The sequence below is a fragment of the Grammomys surdaster genome, unplaced genomic scaffold (assembly GCF_004785775.1).
Source record: "Grammomys surdaster isolate TR1022 unplaced genomic scaffold, NIH_TR_1.0 226, whole genome shotgun sequence".
Lineage (NCBI taxonomy): Eukaryota > Metazoa > Chordata > Mammalia > Rodentia > Muridae > Grammomys > Grammomys surdaster.
Genome location: NW_021604671.1, coordinates 2,501,037 through 2,505,922, shown reverse-complemented (window position 1 = coordinate 2,505,922; position 4,886 = coordinate 2,501,037). Strand labels below are relative to the sequence as shown.

The window sequence follows — 4,886 nt, the reverse complement described above, 5'->3', positions numbered from 1 at the left end:
GCTTTGCTATGCTTTAAGTTGCCAAACCACTGAAGCTTTAGGTGACGAATCTATTACTTATTAACAAGAGGTTGTGCTCATTTGTGTAAGAAGGCATGAAACCTTTCTTCATTTTAAACTCTATGACCTACTAAAGAGGAATGTAAAAAGATAAAGACTGTGCTACAAATACCGGACTTCATCAAACAAGGCCAACTGAGAATCACCAGAAGTACAAAGATGTGAAGTCATTGAGGGATGACAGGCAGGTCCAATAATCACACACACACACACACAGCAGGAACAAGCTGGGCTGCCTGAAGTACTAGGGTGCAAAGCTATCCTTCTCAATGGGTATTATGTCCTATCAAAGCCATTGTTTGACAGAGCCCAGGCCCGACAATGTCCCATTGTGGCAAATGCAAGTGAGAATTCCAGGTCTCTCCCTTCATTTTTGGCCTCAGATTTAGCCATCCTCCTGTGGTCTGCTCTGCACATACAGCGCGTCTGGGCTGCCGGCACATGCCACAGATGCCCTGACCAGGTTTGGAAATCTTTGTCCTTGCTCTCATTTTGATAAAATATAAAGACTACTGCAATTGTTTAAGAAATGTGACACAGGAAAGCAGACTGTGGAACCACCTACTCGAGCCTCCTGCCTTCCCTCAAAGCCACGTTTGGAGCTACAAGGATACACCACAGACAGAAGATGCTTGAAGGATTTTGTACAATTATGTGATGGCTAGAAATCTCCATCTCTAAAAGGAACTTAAAAGACCATCTTCAGTTACTTGAAAGAGGTTGGTTTTGCTTTTCTAAACCAGAAATGGATAGTAATCACTGCATGGTTTTTATTTAATGCTTCATGAATTTGCATGTCATCCGTGAGCAGGAAACATGCTAGTCTTTGTGTCATTCCAATTTTATTATGTGTGCTGTTCAGTGAACACCACTGGATGGATTTTTAGTTCCTGGCCTAAAACAACAAAACCTAGAAGCATGTGGCTACTAGCTGTAGTTCTTGATTTCTGCATCATGTGAGAACTTTGTACTTGCACTATTCGTAGAAGAATGGTAAGAAGTTTACTGTAAATGGCTATTAAGGAGGACCTGGATTACAGAGTCTCACCTGGAAATCATCTCTTCTCTATGATGTGTCACTTCCTAAGTGAAGCAGGTGATGACTTAAAGCAAGTACTTGGACAATGCCTCTTGACTCAACAGAGCAGGAGATGTTTCTTGGGCCTGTCTGAACGTTCTGTGTTCTTTGCTTTTTCCTCCTGTATAGGATGGAGGATCTTGATATAGTCTTCTAATGTTCCACAGTGAGAGTGCCTGCCTGAAGGATGCTTTCAGTCACTTACCTTAGTCCCTTTGAAAAGGAAGAATTACCCTGGCATCCAATTTCCCCAGATGCCCTTGGGTTTGTTGCTCAAATACCCTGTGCATTTCTTCCTCCATCTGTAAAATACAGATAGTAACTGTCTACTATGTCTCACTGGGATTTGTTGAGAAACAAAGACTGATTATAGGTAGAAGTACTTTATAAAAGTCATCTGTGTTTGTGTTAACCATCTATGTATTGAACTTGCACACATGCCACAGGCCTTTCAGGATCTGCCCTGATAGGTGTACCTCCTCATGCTCTTGGCCCTTCACCCTTGCCTCTGCCCACTGTTCCTCCACTCCTCTCAGCACTTACAGAACCCTTTCTTTCTTCCCTCCTTGAGCTGTCCCCAGTGTCTTAGTGACTGAGAGCTGAGGCCCAGCATGGAGTACATTGACTCTAAGCTCTGGGGTAAAAAGTGGAAGAGAGCTAAGGGAAGTGGGAAGTTGTTGGAGGGAATAGTCACAATGAACATTTTTCTATCCAAACCTAATTTTGGATAAGAAAACAGTGACCTTTTCTAAAATGTATTAAGAATTTCAGAACACAAGTTGTATTATTTTTAATGTGTACATCTATGTTGTGCATTTTTTAAAAAGTCCTTAGGTTTCAAATCTTAATCTATACCAACCTCTTGTTTCATTGATGTGTCATATGCTTTCCTGATTGTAAAAGAACAGAAATATATGTTCTATTTCTGACCAAATGTCACGTGAAAGTTAGACAAATATGGAGTCATTATCTTTCTCTTAACTTCGTTGAAACTGTGAAATAGAGTGTGGATTAGCCCATCTCTTCTACTTAAGGTCAGTCGATTCTGGTACTTTCACCTACCTCTGTATTAACGCCTTTTCTTCTTCTAGCCTTTCAGGTTTTAGTAAATGATCAACTTACACTGAAACTTCACAGATTCCCTTGTTGCACCCAGAATTTCTCTGAACTTAAGTCAGTGCAGCAAAAGTGGAAAGTGAGCGTCAAGGCAGAGACTGTACTAGACTCTGATAATACAAAGTAAATGAGTCTCTGGCTCTTATGGGTTCTTCAATCTAGTGAGTGATCCAAATTTTAATAAAGTGAAGTGATGCTGAGCAAGGCATATGCTAGGGAGGGAGGCACAGGGAGAGGGGCAAGAGAGAGCTGAGCACTCATCCAGATGAGAACAGCTGACATCAAATGGAATACCCTGTAAGTGCTGGGACTGTGGACTGTCAGCTGCTCTCTAAACATTCTAATGCAAACAGATTTTATTCTGCTGGAGGTGAGAGACCAGTGCCCCTGGGCTTCCATTAACTGTCTCACAATAGGGCAGATTAAGCCTTCTCTTCAAACAATGTGTTGTCAGCCATTCTATCAGATGTAATTACCTTTTCTAATCTTACAGTGACTTCCCCCAGCAGGTGCTGGGGGAAGCAGGTTAAGTGTGTTCTCCAGTTTATCTGGATATATTCTGTCCAGTTGAAGGTTGCAAGAGTAAACTTTATTAAGCATTGTCCTTGCCCATCAGGTGGTATCAGCGTTAGAGGCCAGCTAATCAAAGGCTACCTCTGAATTGTGACATGAATGGGCTTGGGTCACTCTCTGCTTCATCAGAAGCCTGAGGCTGCCCACCTCAAAAGGCACTTTGTGAAATGTGGCCTGGGATGAGCCTGGTTTGTTCAGTGTGGTCATATGACCCACAGTTACCTTGATGGCAGACTAATTATATGTGACAGTGAGGTCCCTGTTAGTTTATAAGACTGGATCATCATAATCAGCATAATGTGATTCAATAAAAACCCACCCTAGTCTGACTATGTGTTCTAAAACCAGAGGTGGATAAGTGGCCAAGTGGAAAGCCCAGGGCTGGCTGCCATCTAGCATTTCTTATTGTGAGTAGATTAAGAAGAAAATTTCATGGGGAATGTTCTGCTATACATAGGATATGAATCCTAGATATATACTTATTTTTAATTAAATCTATATGTGTACACGCTATACATATATACATATATGTGAATATACATACATATACATGTACACACACATACATACATGCTCCCATGGAATTCAGAGCTGCTTTTCTCCTTCCACCATGATGAGGTCTGTGATCCACTTTTTTTGTGCAGGGTGATAGACATAGGTAGAATTCTTCTACCTGCTGGCATCCATTAGACCAGCACCATTTGTTAAGGATGCGTTCTTTTTTCTATTGTATAATTTTGGCTTCTCTGTCAAAAATAAGGTGTCTGTAGGCATGTGGATTTATGTCTGGGTCTTCTATTCAATTCCACTGATCAATCTGTCTGTTTTTATGCCAATATCATGTGGATTTACTACTATGGGTCTATAGTACAGCTTGAAATTAGAAATGGTGACATCTCTGGAAGTTCTTTTATTATACAGGATTATTATATCCAGCTACCCTGGGCTTTTGTTTTTCCATATCAAGTTGTTTGTTCTTTCAAGGTCTCTGAAAAACTGTGTTGGAATTTTGGTAGGAATTGTATTGGATTGCTTGTGGTAGGGTGGTCATTTTTGCTATGTTAATCCTACTGATCCATGAGCATGGAAGATCTTTCCATCTTCTGATATCTTCTTCAAATTCTTTTTTCAAATACTTTAAGTTTTTCTCTTTTTTTTTTACTTAAAGATATTTTATTTTTTTATTTTATTTTTTTTAAAAATGTTAATCAATTGGGAGGCAGAGGCAGGCAGATTTCTGAGTTTGAGGCCAGCCTGATCTACAGAGTGAGTTCCAGGACAGCCAGGACTATACAGAGAAACCCTGTCTCGAAAAAACCAAAAAAAAAAAAAAAAAATGTTAATCAAAGGCTTTATAGGTTTGGCAATGCTCAATAACAAGATGCCCATACAATCAGAAGTGTAACCCAATACCCAACCTAGGTATACCAACTATCCCTGGCGGACACATGAGAACATCAGCCTCCATGCTCTCCCCACCCCCACTCTCATCTCCTAGCTCCTCCTCCCATTCTCCTCCTCCTTTCCTTACTCCTCCTCTTCCTCTCCTTACCCCTCCCACCTTAGCTCCTCCTATATATCACCCTTCCTGTTAAAATAAAACTTTTCTCTCAAAATACAATTAGAGCATAACTATACCAATTTGTATCAGTAAGGTACAAGATAGACCTAATACCCAGTCCAACACTTTGTTGACAAATCAGAACCTCTGTCATTTCTCCTAACTAGAAGACTTAGTTCTGAACCTGCCTTTTTTCTTGGCTTTAGAATGAATGTACAAGTCTTTCAGTTGCTTAAAGTTACACCAAGATGTTTTATATTATTTGTATTTGTATCTATTGTAAAGGGTGTTGTTTCCCTGATTTCATTCTGAGCCCACTTTTCATTTGTGTATAAGAGGGCTACTAATTTTTATGACATAATCTTGTATCCAGCCACTTCACTAAAGGTGTTTATCAACTGTAGGAGTTCCCTGGTAAATTTTTTTTGGGTCACTTGTACACAGTATCATATCATCTGCAAATAAAGATACTTTGATTTCTTCCTTTCCAATTTGTAT

At 40.1% G+C, this 4,886-nt stretch overlaps 1 non-coding gene across 1 annotated transcript; it reads right to left on the bottom strand.

Moving 5' to 3' along the window:
- Positions 1–826: 826 nt before the first annotated feature.
- Positions 827–929, bottom strand: LOC114626069. The gene has a single exon (XR_003712173.1). It is a non-coding gene; the product is annotated as a U6 spliceosomal RNA (small nuclear RNA).
- Positions 930–4,886: the final 3,957 nt, after the last annotated feature.